The sequence below is a fragment of the Panulirus ornatus genome, chromosome 38 (assembly GCF_036320965.1).
Source record: "Panulirus ornatus isolate Po-2019 chromosome 38, ASM3632096v1, whole genome shotgun sequence".
Classification (NCBI taxonomy): Eukaryota; Metazoa; Arthropoda; class Malacostraca; order Decapoda; family Palinuridae; genus Panulirus; species Panulirus ornatus.
Window position 1 is genome coordinate 2,334,084 of NC_092261.1, and position 14,481 is coordinate 2,348,564.

General features: G+C 46.3%; 1 protein-coding gene across 4 annotated transcripts in view; it reads left to right on the top strand.

Moving 5' to 3' along the window:
• Nucleotides 1-14,481, top strand: part of LOC139760789 (43 kDa receptor-associated protein of the synapse) — a 200,733-nt gene that overhangs the window by 142,100 nt on the left and 44,152 nt on the right. The gene's annotated exons all lie outside the window — the stretch shown is intronic.

The window sequence follows — 14,481 nt, forward strand, 5'->3', positions numbered from 1 at the left end:
GTAGCACAATGTGATAAAGTTCAAAAGCAAATAATAATAATAATAATAATAATAATGATAATAATAACAATAATAATAATAACTATTATTATTATTATTATTATTATTATTATTATTATTATTATTATCATTATTATTATCATCATCATTATTATTATTATAATCATTATCATTATTCTTATCATTACTGAGGAAGCATTAAACCAGACTAGGTCACGACAGTGAGTAACAAGCACACCAGCGTAACCATTAATACTACTAAGTATTTATATGTACATTTATTATCACTAGCACAGTAAGCTGCCGCACGACCTCACAAAAGGAAGAGTAATTAAGTACTTCATAAAAGCGCTAATTAGGGATGACAGAAGAGGGAGCCCGGGGTACTGCTGGCCTCACTCCTGTGTTGTACGTCCTTGTTAACTTATGGTACAGCCCGGGGGAGGGAGGAGGAGGAGGGGGCTGCTCCCTCCATACACGGTCAAGTGATAAAGATCAAGAGAGAGAGAGAGAGAGAGAGAGAGAGAGAGAGAGAGAGAGAGAGAGAGAGAGAGAGAGAGAGAGAGAGAGAGAGAGAGAGAGAGAGAGAGAGAGAGAGAGAGAGTTGCCGTTGGTACAACATCATGATCAAATTAGTTCATTAACAAGGGAGTTCTTCCCTACCCCAGGAGCTGGTACCGTACCCACCTAACCACGCCGGGATCCTGGCTACCCTGAACCCGGCGCATCCTGGGGTCTGCTGGCCCGACCTGTGGCCTGATCCTAAGCCAGCAATGGGTCGTACCTTAATAACGTCGAACAGTCGTACCGTCGTGCTCAGGGTCGTACCGTCGTGCTCAAGTGATAAGTGCACATCGTGCCTGTTCCAGTGGGCGACAGCAAGAGCGTGAGCAGCACCTGACCTGCCATCATTGTGAACACAAATATTCTTATCTTAAGATCCACGGCTCCAGTGCTCCCCTCCCCCTATGTCACCTCTGATTCTAACCCCTCTGTTTCAACCCCTCCCCAGCTAATGAATTTATTCCAGAAACTCATGGTTAAATATTACGCATCTTGGTACCCCTTACACACACACACACACACACACACACACACACACACACACACACACACACACACCGCTCAATAATTCCTCAAATGTTCCTTTCAAATTATGGAGACCATTCTTCCCCGTTGATGCGAGCGACCTCTGTATATGCTCTCTCTCTCTCTCTCTCTCTCTCTCTCTCTCTCTCTCTCTCTCTCTCTCTCTCTCTCTCTCTCTCTCTTACTCCGTCGAAATTTCTCCTTTATCAGTTCCCACAACATTCCAGTGTTCTCACTCACGTTCACAAACTTATTTACTGCCTGCCTCCTCTGCTGGGGTTAAGTCAAAAATAAAATCTCAAATCTACCAGCAGATCCATGACCAACATGACAACAAGAATGTGACCATAAACTGTCTGACTTAAGGTGCTGAAAATTCATGTGTCATCATAACGAGATGGTCAAGGGAAGGTCTTTAAACCTGCACGCAAGTGGATATGTTAGGGCAAGGCTTCGAATCCATGTGCACCGACCATCGAACTCACGTGCCACCATCATCTCCGGCAACAACACCTCGAGCACAACGCTCCTAAGCTACTAACATGAGTCACTGGTCGACCCTGTGGGACATCACCCCTACCCATCCCCAACACTGACACAGCTGCACCAACTCCACATTTCCGCCCGGAAGTTGAGCCGGAGGGAGAGGTGGGGTGGCGAGGTGCCTCCTGCTTTACTATCCTGCTTCTCCCACAATGAAGATTATGACCGCTCATAACCCGGTCATGGGCCATCAGCTCCCCCGGTTATCTGCCCTTCCCATGCACTCCCATGCACCAGCAAGTGCTAACGGCCATACGGGTGACTGGCGGCCACAATGACCACTTTAAACTCGACATGAGGTCAAGTCTCAGCTACCGATGCTGCAGCTGTGACCTCCTCAGCTTCCTCCCAGCACTCCAACGCTAATACCCTAACAGGTCCTGGAGGCTGACACACAGGTAGAATCTGACTGCTGACATTCTCTCTGGTCCACAAGGCTGACACATCAGCAAGACCTGAAGACGTTCACGGAAGTGGAAGTCTCAATATTTTGGTCTCTGGGGCTATGTTATGATAACAAACTTCCTTACAGACATGACGTAAGATTTCTCTCTCTCTCCACACAGTGTAAGAGAAAAGCTACACGCGACGATGCACTCAAAAGACACAACACCCTGGACTCCCCACCTGCAACACTCCTTCCCTCCCATTATCTCTCCTCTAGGCTGGAGGGAGGGAGGGAGGGATGGAGGAAGGAATACCAGCTGGGCAGCAAGAGGCCAGCACGCCGGCTAAAGAGCCCTCTACAACCCCCTATGGAAAGAAAAAAGATAAATATAGATGAATGACCCTTGAGGAATATGCAGGTGAATGGCCCTGGGCAGGCAGGGATGCCCGCTCAAGAGCTCCAGCCTGGCCCGCTGGTAAACACCCGCCGCTCCACCACCACCTGGAGCACTTGGCAAATGTTCCTACTGAAGAAAACATGGATAATTTTGACAAGAATAATGATGCAGGTACACGTACCGTCGGGGAGGTACGGCAGGTAGAGATGTGGGAGGAGGGGAACAATACGCCCAACGACGGACGGGACATGGTAGAGTGGACGACTAGGAGAGCAGGTCTACACTAGGTCAGGGCTAGGAGGGTAGGTCAGGGCTAGGAGTGTAGGTCAGGGCTAGGAGGGTAGGTCAGGGCTAGGAGGTTAGGTCAGGGCTAGGGATGCAATTTACTAAAGCCTTTGTCTACCGTCCAGACACGAGGTAATCAACAGTCATGTATATCATACAGAGCTTACCAAGAACCATGTATACTCATACAGGAGACCTGTATACCATACACAGCTTACAAAAAGCCGTGTATATCATCTACTCATCAATAGCAGTATGTATATCAACCAAAGCTTACTAAAAACTGTGTATAATATTCAAAGCTTAACAAGACGTATTCTCAAAGCTTTGTATATCAATCAAAGATTATCAAGAGCTGTGAATACAGATCAAATATCAATGAGAACAACCTAGGTAACTCAAAGCTTAATAAATAAGAGTGAATATCTCTCAAAGCTAAAAAAAACTATTTATATCATTCAAAGCTTAGCATAAGCTGTGTATATCGTTGATGAGTTGAAGCTGACCAACAGTTCTGAACAATATCGCTTGCAGTTAAAGCTGAACAACAGCTGACACTGTTGTTCTTGTTTTGAGTACGGCTCAGGGAATAATATATATATATATATATATATATATATATATATATATATATATATATATATATATATATATATATATATATATATATATATATATACATATATATATATGTATGTATGTATCAAAGTACTCAGGTAATGAGCGGGCTGCTTGTGGCTGTGAGGATGGTGTAAGTAGGTCTCTTTACGTGGATAAGCCTACTAACCTGCACCAGCTCAAGACACATCGTCCCACACAGGCCGACTCTGGCCACAGCGAGCGACTGAGCAGACTACGTCAGGAGACGCCACACACTCCTCACTCCTGCACACTACGGAGGCCACTGTGAGCTAGCGCCATCGCCTCTTGCTTGAGCACACATTGTTACTTGTTCCCAGTGAGGTCTCTTCTTACATTAGCATTCTAGACGAGATGATTAATTACTAAATTAATTAATCCCAGGATCCCTTCTGCGGGGTTCCTGCACCCTTAAGGCTGCGCTAAAGTCAGCAGCAGGGAAATGATGGACTCCTTTGAAGTGAGAGGATCCTGGACGCGATTTTACTCCTCTCCTCCACTAAGTAACAGAACTTAACCAAAGGTGACTTTTCACTCCAGGTGTAGCCTCATACAGGCGGGGTCCGGTAACACCAGACCACGTGATCTTGACTAACAATCAACAATCCTTCAACTAAATCCCTCAGTGGGTTATTCTTGGCTGAGGAGATGTGTTCTCTATAAACCAGCCAAGAGAATATATTTCCGTTAAGATTATGTTTCTTACGCAGGCTGGGCCATCAGGCTCCTCCATGTAAACAAGATCTATTCCCCTTATACAAGCAGGTATCCCCAGCAGGGCTACTCGTGGCTCCACCTCCCGCTAGTAGAGGCCACACACCCGTCTCACCTCCCCAGCCATCTCGACACCAGTAAAGGTACGGGAGAGAGATTTTCTTTCTTCGCCCTGAACGCCAGCTTTATATGGCCGCCGTTGATTGCATGGTTGGTATTTATGATGAACTTTGTAATTTGTTCAGGGTAAATATGAGGCGTGGGTGGTCTTCTCTTAATGGAGGTATCCCTGCTGGGGTCTGAGGCGTAGGCGGTGTGTTAGTTTATTGGGAATATCTCTCCTGGGGGCCGAGATGTGGGTGATGTGTTACCTTACAGGAGAAGGGTGGAGCAACCCTGGGGGTGCTAACAAGAGGAATGGGAGGAAGTGACTAAGAACTTATAACACCGTGAGGAAGTTGGAGCAAAATGAGAAATAACGTGTCTCTCCCCCGGGAAAACAAACGGATGACCCACTCTTTAAATCATACACTCCCCTGACATAAACGAGTTACACTTACTCGTCTACAGCATTACAAACACCGACTGATCCTATCTCAAGACCCTTCATGCTCACGATGCAACACCAACTGGTCAGCACCCACCCGACGTAGATACACACCCGGTGGACGAAGTCTTAGCTCCATGAACGCAAAGAAACGGGACCAGCGGAAACAAGGGAGGGACGGAGGTCTAGAGAGAGAGGCAGCACACGGGATGCTGAGAGCAAGTACACTGGCAACATAACCTGCCTGCTCTGAGCCAGCACGTAAGTTAACTCTGACCCGAGGACGTGTGTCTCCCTGGGGTGAGTGCGTGACCCCCACCCCAAGCCGTGGGGGCCGCCAGGTAATTGTGAAGTACAAGGAAGAGATGGAGCAGAAGGTGCGGATCTTGCCCGGGCTAGTCTCACGTGGAGGAGGCTCCACTCTGGACTCATCAGTGTCACCAACTTTATTCAATCATCGTCGCCTTATTGCTTGATGTAAACTTTACTAGGAAATGCCTGCTTACTTGTTATTACTTTTTCTATATTCACGCATCAACTTTATTGGCAAATTTTTTTCCTATAATGATAAAGAACTGATCTGTTAGTCTCACCGTTCCATAAATATAACCGAGGGAAGATAACCAATGAGGCAGTGGACACCAGGCGATAATCATGGAGGACTGTCTGTACACTGGTAATAATGAAGGAGCAGGGACAGCACACTGACGATAAACAAGGGGAAGTGACAGTGCACTGGTGATAACCCAGAGACAGTGACAGTGTACTGGTGATAACCCAGAGACAGTGACAGTGCACTGGTGATAACCCAGAGACAATGACAGACGGGTGAGCTTAGTGCAAAGGAGACGGAGGAAGAGAGTGAGGTGTCGGGTGGAGAGGCGGGCCTCAGGTGAAGCCTGCGTCAAGTGGTGGACAAGTGAGTTAGCTGTCTCTTAGTGACGCTCCTTACAACAGCTGGGTGTGAAGTTCCTCTACCTGGGAATTGAATCCCTTCAGCACGACGATACGACCCTTGAGCACGACGGTACGACCCTTGGGTATGATGACCTACCCTTTGACCTGACCCCTTATAAGCCTGTTCAACGAATAGGTCATCATACAAGAGTCGTATATACTATCGTGCTCAGGGGTCATACCGTCATGCTCGGGGGTCACACCGTCGTGCTCAAGGGTCACACCGTCGTGCTAAGGGGTCACACCGTCGTGCTCAAGGGTCACACCGTCGTGCTCAAGGGTCAAACCGTCGTGCTCAAGGGTCACACCGTCGTGCTCAAGGGTCAAACCGTCGTGCTCAAGGGTCACACCGTCGTGCTCAAGGGTCACACCGTCGTGCTCAAGGGTCACACCGTCGTGCTCAAGGGTCACACCGTCGTGCTCAAGGGTCACACCGTCGTGCTCAAGGGTCAAACCGTCGTGCTCAAGGGTCACACCGTCGTGCTCAAGGGTCACACCGTCGTGCTCAAGGGGTTAAGTATGAATATCTTAAATAACAATGAAAAATAATCGCAAACCATGACAACCAAATTATAAACGAGACCCATGGAAATTAAACATGAAATTAATAGCTTCATACCTGCTTCTTGCGACCATTAGTGATGACTGAAGCTCATTAGTGGTCACATACGTGTGAATAATGATAGCATTGTGTGTAATTATGTTTGTAATTACCTATTTGTACTGTACGGGAAGGGAGTTCTTCACTCATGAAGCCCTATCTCTTGACGTCTGTATGCTGTCTACATTCACAATGTAATCGCTACATTCCAATATTTACCGGTAAAAAAATGGTTTCTAATTCATTAATCTATATTGACCTATCTATTAGAATATCTATCTTTTGTGAAGGGGACCGGTGGCTGAGACGGCATGAACAGACGAACGCCTTGATCATGGCCATCTTAAACATGCTACATATATACTGACTTACTCTTCCTACCCCCAGGGTGCCTTCTGGTATCTTTAGGAAAGTCCCGCAGCACTCATGAAGCCGGCCATGTCCACCGAGCAGGACCACAGGTCATACAACGGAGTGGTCTGTGTGTGCGTAACTATAAGGGAAGAGTGTGGGGGCATCTGAGAAGCAAGTGTTCAGTGTCTTCACTGTAGTAGCTACACCGAGGACACAATGGGCCTTAGGATGCAGTGAATCGGTGTCTGTAGTAACATAAGGACGGGCTATGTGCACAACGTAGACGGGAAAGTGACTCTTGACTGTCTGGGTCCAGGAGAGAGCGAGAGAGGCCCTGGTGTTGGCGAGGCGGTAGTCAGATTTAGTGTGGCTCTGTGAATGTTTCCGGCGGCTGGGACCACCATGATTTCCCTGGACTTACGGCAAGTCCCTGAGACACATCCCCCCCCCCCCACACACACACACACACACGCACAAAACTCAGCCTCGTGAGTCACTCTCACTTTACAACACTGACACACACCTGCTTCCACACCCACCTCACAACTGCCTGCACATAAAACCTTACATCCACCGCACACCAGCCTCACACCTGCCTACACTCCTCCTCAGGACATTCTCGTCATGACTATCATCACCCCCTGCTCCTGCTCCTCCTCCTCCTCCTGTTATGCTTCCTTACCAGCTTCCGTCTCATTATCCAAGTTATCTTCCCTTCGGTCCCCTCGTCTCACCTCCGGGTCTCCACTCTTCAACTATCACGATCATCTTCCACTTTCCTTTTTACTGTCATGTTCTTCCGCTTCTTCTCTCTCATTTCCCTTTCTCTCCTGACCACATACGGGGATGCTGCTGGCTGAGGAGAACCAGGCTACCACATCTCTACCTTGCGGTCAAGATATCTTTTAACATGCAACACTGTGGACGGGGACAAGGTCGTCACCCACACAAAGAACAAATAAATGCTTATCTAAACGATAAAAGTCAGAAAATGATTTATATATATATATATATATATATATATATATATATATATATATATATATATATATATATATATATATATATTATGAAGAACAAAAACTGAGAACGATACGATTGTAAGGATACTGCCTCAAGTAAAGATGTTATATACTACCATCACTTCACATGTTGGGCCAGCCTGCCAGGTACTCCTGCCCTAACTTGCAGTTAACTTCCTCCTCCTCCTCCTCCTCCACCTTTCTCTCAACCCAGTCTCTTTTTCCCAAGTGTTTCCCAAGTGTGGTTTATTTTGGTGGGTACAGAACCCGCCTCTTTCCATTCTGTTGCTTCTTGTGTTCTATTGCTTCAACACTGATTCTGTATATTCCTGTCAATCTTCATGCTTATTTATCCACCTGCTTACCGCTGTTAATCTATCGACATTTCTCTCTCTCTATCTATATTTGCCTACTTAGCTCTCCATCTATCTTCTGTCTATGTCCTTTGTCAGCTCACAGCAGATGTCTTTTCTGCCTTTTTTCCTCGGGTCTGCTGAACCTTCATATCCCCAGGAAGATCAACCATCACGACAAGCCTCGCAATCAAACCCTCCATCTCCGGGAATCCGAGACACCAGTCCAACACATTTGACCAGATAACACACGCCAGTTACACTCCACCCGACAGTCCTCATGTTACAACTCCACCCGACAGTCCTCAGGTTACAACTCCACCCGACAGTCCTCAGGTTACAACTCCACCCGACAGTCCTCAGGTTACAACTCCACCCGACAGTCCTCAGGTTACAACTCCGCCCGACAGTCTTCAGGTTACAGTCATTTTTACATGAACTGGTCCCCCCACCCCGGAGGTCGCCCTCGGCTGCTCCTCGTCTGATAGAACTCACAGACGCTGGAGAGTCACAAGAAATAACCGCATTATTTTTTTCCCCTACGAGATACTCGCCGAATGTTTACGAGTCTCGCCAGCAACCATGGTGACACGACGCCTAAATATTTCCACATTTTCCTTCCCTGATATTTTGCAGAATGTTGAGGGTGCCGTCGACGACTGCCCCAGGCTCAAGTTTTATCATAGGCAAACGATCTCTCTCTCTCTCTCTCTCTCTCTCTCTCTCTCTCTCTCTCTCTCTCTCTCTCTCTCTCTACTTCCTCACTTCTCTTGCAAAGTGTTTCATTTTTCTACACTAGTTTGCACACCTACATCTTGTCTAGTACACACCTACAAGTGCCTTCAAGTACCCGATGACAAAATTTTGGCATGAAGGGAGGGTTAGCCCGTAGCTATCACCGCTTGTCTATATGTTGTATAACGCTGTCTCTCCCGCGCGTGTTGCTTGTATAATGCGAGGGGTCCTGGGAAGACTGCCTTCATAAGGTCCAGCTTCCCGTGGCTTGACACTTTACTGCGCCGAAGATCTGAGGTCTGTCTCCCATACAATACACCAAAGGGTCCCGGGGTCCTCAACTGTCTTTACGAGGATTCACAATATGGCACCAAGGGATATGGACAGTTTATATAACATGGTGGGCGGGTGGCAGCCTCCCCACACCAGGGGTGGTGGTGGGCGGGTGGCAGCCTCCCCACACCAGGGGTGGTGGTGGGCGGGTGGCAGCCTCCCCACACTAGGGGCGGTGGTGGGCGGGTGGCAGCCTCCCCACACTAGGGGCGGTGGTGGGCGGGTGGCAGCCTCCCCACACCAGGGGTGGTGGTGGGCGGGTGGCAGCCTCCCCACACCTAGGGGTGGTGGTGGGCGAGCAGCACCCATCCTGAAATGTCGTTGTATAAACCATTTGTTTCAGTAGATCGTTAACTATGGTGGTGATGTGGTAACCCACATACAGCAACACACAGCTCTCACTAATACTGACCTACTGCTAACCCGTCACTCACAATGAGAGCTATACACACTGAAACCTGTCTGTATGCTTTAGATTTAATGGGCATCTAACGGATAACGCTCATTAAGCCAGAATGTGTACCATACACAGAAAATATTTGTTTAAAAAAAATTTGCATGAATATGTGTATGTTGTTGGAGTTAATGGCTACCAACAACGAAAGGTCATTAGCCAGACTCCGTACCATACGTCATGCATACAAAGTAAATATTTCTTTTTTGTTAATTTTCCATGAAATACGTGTGACGGAACACTGTGAGTTTCTCTCACGAACGTTCAAGCGATGTTCAAACATCAAATAATGAAAATACACCAAATAATTTGCAAGTGATCGAATAGGCAAACTATCTTTTATAAACAATACGGTTTTTAGGATCAAGAAAACATGACACAACGTCAAATCATATCAGTATTTAGAATTTTTCTCCAACAATGAAAATCCTTAATCTTACCTATGTTTACTTTGCTATATGAGATGTCTAAAGCCCACACACAGTTTATTAGTTTGCCGTTGTAACAAATATTCCCAGGAGACTACAGCTCCATTTTCTTCAGGAGAAAATGGACAATAAATGTGTGGGGAGACTGAAAAACAGCCTGACATGATGTGTGTGTGTGTGTGTGTGTGTGTGTGTGTGTGTGTCGGAACATGAGGCCTGGCCGGCAAGTGTAATGATAATAATGCTGACTACATTTGGTCATCTTAGCTTCAGCCATTATTGGGTTCCCGCACAGGAGGAAGCACGGAGGACAAGACCGTCCTGCAGCGCCACAGTGCTCGACCTGGCAACTAACTGATCATTTCAGGATAGGCAAGTTAGGCCAATGTACGTTAACTATCGTACTGACACGTACGATACTTAGCGATGTACACGAATTGTAAACAACAGGATGAAAGTATCTCGTGACACTGCACGTAACGCACGAAACTTTATGAGAATTTTTCGAGGGAAACTTAATGGCAATTCGCACGTAGTACATACGTACAAGGGGTGTAAGTTATGACACGTAGTACATACGTACAAGGGTTGTAAGTTATGACACGTAGTACATACGTACAAGTATTGTAGGTTATGACACGTACAAAGGTTATAGGATATGCCATGTAGTACATTCGTACAAGGGTTGTAGGATCTGTGGTGTGAACTGTCTTTTGAAACTGATCAAACTACTGGAGTGAAACTGTGTCGGGTAAACTGAATAACGTTAAACGCCAGTTTTCTACAGTTTTCTTTGCTATATGTATTTCAACATTTTCCACAATCCAGAATAAATAAAATATATATATATATATATTCGTTGTTAGTACAGAATTGTTGACACGTAATAAAAAGAAAATATTTATATAGTTTTATATCGTGGCAAGTGACACACTTCGATGTTGACAGCCTTAACGTTCGCGATGTTGACGTGACAGAAAACGGGATCGGGGCAATATTTCATCAGTGTTGCCATATACAGCGTTACGCCTGGCTAGAGAGCTCTGTATAGCTCTCTTTTATGATGAATTTTATGACGTCATTCGGCAGGCGCTCACGATAGCACTCTTAAAACGGCGCCTCAAGATACAGCAAAACCTGGGCTGATGGTCATCTTTTTCTCGCTTTATTTCCGCTTCCCGTTATTCTTTATTACATAATTTCCTCTGTATTTCACCAGCGCGCCATCTTAATTCCCCGCAATCCTATGTTCCCGGTAATATCTTCCCCGTTTTCGTTGCCATCTAATTTCATTCAAGTTTTCTATTGTTTCGTGTTCCTATATGCCTGGTTATAATGTTCCTCTGTCTTTCCACATAATATATGAGTACATAACACTCACATACCTCCAGCTTTACATACCTTTCATCCACTGCATCCATCACTTAATCTGCAAATTTTATGGGCATTTTTTACTAACCTCTCGATCTCCATCACCCATGCCATTCCTCCCATTTATCACCTCCTCCCAGTCTCCCCTCCCTACCACAACAAGCTGTTCCCTCTACTGCTTACACCTACGACGTCCTCTGTTGGCAGTGTAATAACCGGCCTGAAGATTACATTCAATGCCGAGAGTAGAGTTCGATTGTGGGTATAATGCCTTTTACCATCATTCATATCTAAAGGTAGTTGAGTTAACTGGCTGAAATGAGTCGTTTAGTCGTTAATACAGACCATATTGCCCTGCCCACAACTATGCGTTTTTAGAAGTCTGATTTAGGAAACAAGAAGTAATAAAACTAACGTAAAACGTCTCCTTTACTATTCATTGGATGACCTGAAGATCTTCTTTAATAATTCTCTTTATTCTACTATTTCTACTTGAGTTCTAAGATTCAGAAGTCAGCAGAGACTCAAAATCCGAAACGAGTTCATGAAATATTTACTTGGTCAAACCTTATTAATGAAAAGTTTGCACTTACCAGGCAACAAGCCAATTAGCACATTAACATATGTATGCTCCGAGACAATGAACCCGAACCCGCTTCGTTCTGCCCGTGGACGGTACAGTTCAGACAACCAAACACCAACCAACTAAATATATTATACTCGAATTCGTACCCAATACCTTGTGTAGTGGTGTTTGGTGGTAATGAAGCCACGACAACTGTATGATGAGACTGTTTTCCCGAAAAAAGTAAAACATCCAGAAGTTATGATCCTGCGACAAAGTTAAAAATTCTGGCGGGGTTTCGGAACCTTGCTGTCTCACAGGATGACACCAGGGTTGCCACGGTGCAATGATCGTAGTGTGTGTGCGTGTGTGTGTGTGTGAAAGATATCAACATATTCACATCAACATTTCCTACGAGAAAGGAAATTCGGTGTGCATGTAGGGGAGCTCAAGTTCAACATGGTCCTGACATGAGAGTAAAGCCCCATGAGAGGAGTATCCAAACCTTCATAGGACACACTGAGAATTTTACCCATGTTACGTGAAGCACTTGGCATCTTCCACCACCATGCCTCCAAGCCTACTGGAGGGTACACACTTCAGGCTTTCTCCTGTACGTGTTGCTATCAATATGCAGATTGTATGAACAAGAATAAATGCTAGATCTCTCTCTCTCTCTCTCTCTCTCTCTCTCTCTCTCTCTCTCTCTCTCTCTCTCTCTCTCTCTCTCTCTCTCTCTCTCTCTCACGTAGCTATACAGCATGTCAACTGCCCAGCTGCTGTACCTGGGAGGAGTTTCATTACTGTACAGTTCGGAGACAGAGCGCAGCGAGGAACACTGGGCACAGAACACCAGAAACATATACTCTCTCCCAGGGCTGGAGGTGCGACCATTCTTCGACAGGTTGACAGTACCGCTGGCGGGGGCCAGAGATACCCATGTCTCCCGTCCTCCTGCAGAAAATACATTTCTTGTGCAATCTTAATGTTCTGAGGAGAAGGGTACAACACGGGTGGAAGCTGAACACGTGGTTACTTCCTTCGTCTTCAGGAAAACAGAACAATGGTCGCGTCTTTCAGTTTGAAATAGCAAATATCTGCATTAAAACTTCCCCACACATACTTGGCATTGATGATGGAACACCAAACCATTTTTTCCTATTTCCGGACGCCCAGTCAGGATATTAACACCGTAAATAATAATTAGCCTGAGTTAAATTCCAACCGCTGAAATACAGTTGTAACGAATACGTCATCCATCAACCCCACACACGACTGTAGCCAGTGAGGGAGCCACACACTAAGATACAGTACTTGCTTACAGAATCTGGAGAGAGAGAGAGAGAGAGAGAGAGAGAGAGAGAGAGAGAGAGAGAGAGAGAGAGAGAGAGAGAGAGAGATTAACCTTCTTTAAACCGTCGATCGTCAGGTGTTTCATATCATGACCATAAACCACATGCGGGTGTAAAGAAAGAGAAGAAAGTCGCATTAAGTAGGAGCTCGTTGTAACCAGGTACTGTACGTAAGGTGGTAATCCATAACCCACAGTGAGGACTGAGGCCAAACAGGGATGCACAACCGTTCCGTCTGGATTGGAATGTGTGAGCATCCTTGTCAGGCAGGAGTGTAGGGATGTGAGACCCCGCACGTCAGGACAGATGGGCAGGGGGAGGGTGCACGTGGTCAGGGCTGGGGGAGGGTGTGCAGGGTAAGGCCTGGGTGTGTTGTGTATAATGAGGTGGATATCCTGGCACGGTGAAGAAGTAGTGTCCCGGGCGGGAGGGAGACAGCGGGCTCCATCGTGCCCTCCACGCCTCACCAACTCAGAGTCACGTACCAATTAAAACTTGCGAGTTAAGTTGACGTAATCTTGGTTAGGCTCTGGGCTCCGGCCTCTCCTGCTGCAGTGTTGCTGGAGTGCTACTGCTGCTCAAGTGATACTGATACTGTGGTCTTGTTCAGGCTGGAGTCCTGCTGATGGTGTTGGTGTTGTTGTTGCTCTTGCTGGATTGCTACTGAATCCAGCGAGCCATAATGGCATCTGCTTGTGACTTGGATTTCAATATCGTGCACCACTTCCCTCGATGACTCCTTCATCTAAACCCTTCATCCTGAGCACAACACTGCACTCTACAAACATGGCTGCGGTTCCATTCCATCTCACACGTATTTCTATTCCATCTCCTACCCAACCCACCTGTCTAGCCCTCTCTCCCATCTACCCTCCCTTCCTCCAGCTATATGCACACCCGGGACCATATACATCCTACACCCCGGCAGTCAGTGTAACTAGTAACACAGCTCCAGAACAATGACCCTGAGGAGCCTCCTGTGCACTGTCCTACGCAGATGTTTCCTGAAAAAAAATGCTGATTGGGTTTTCAGGCCTGGCATCCTGCCATTACTGACATGTAGAGAGAACTCACCGTTCCTCCCCAACAAAAACATCCTATTTGTTGCAAAAACCTTGTGAAGGAGAATATATGTCATCCTCCGCGACTCAAAAAAAGCAACTGTTATCTATCCCAACTCAAAATGTGAGGTGAAGAGCGACCAGCTTGATTCTCCACTGAGCATTTCATAGCGTTTTATCTCTGCTGAGAATATGCTAACTAGCATCGAAGTTCCTGCATGCTTATCACGTCAGAGGACGAACAAACGGAATAACATTAACTCGTTAGTGCACATCCCTAGTGTTTCAGACAG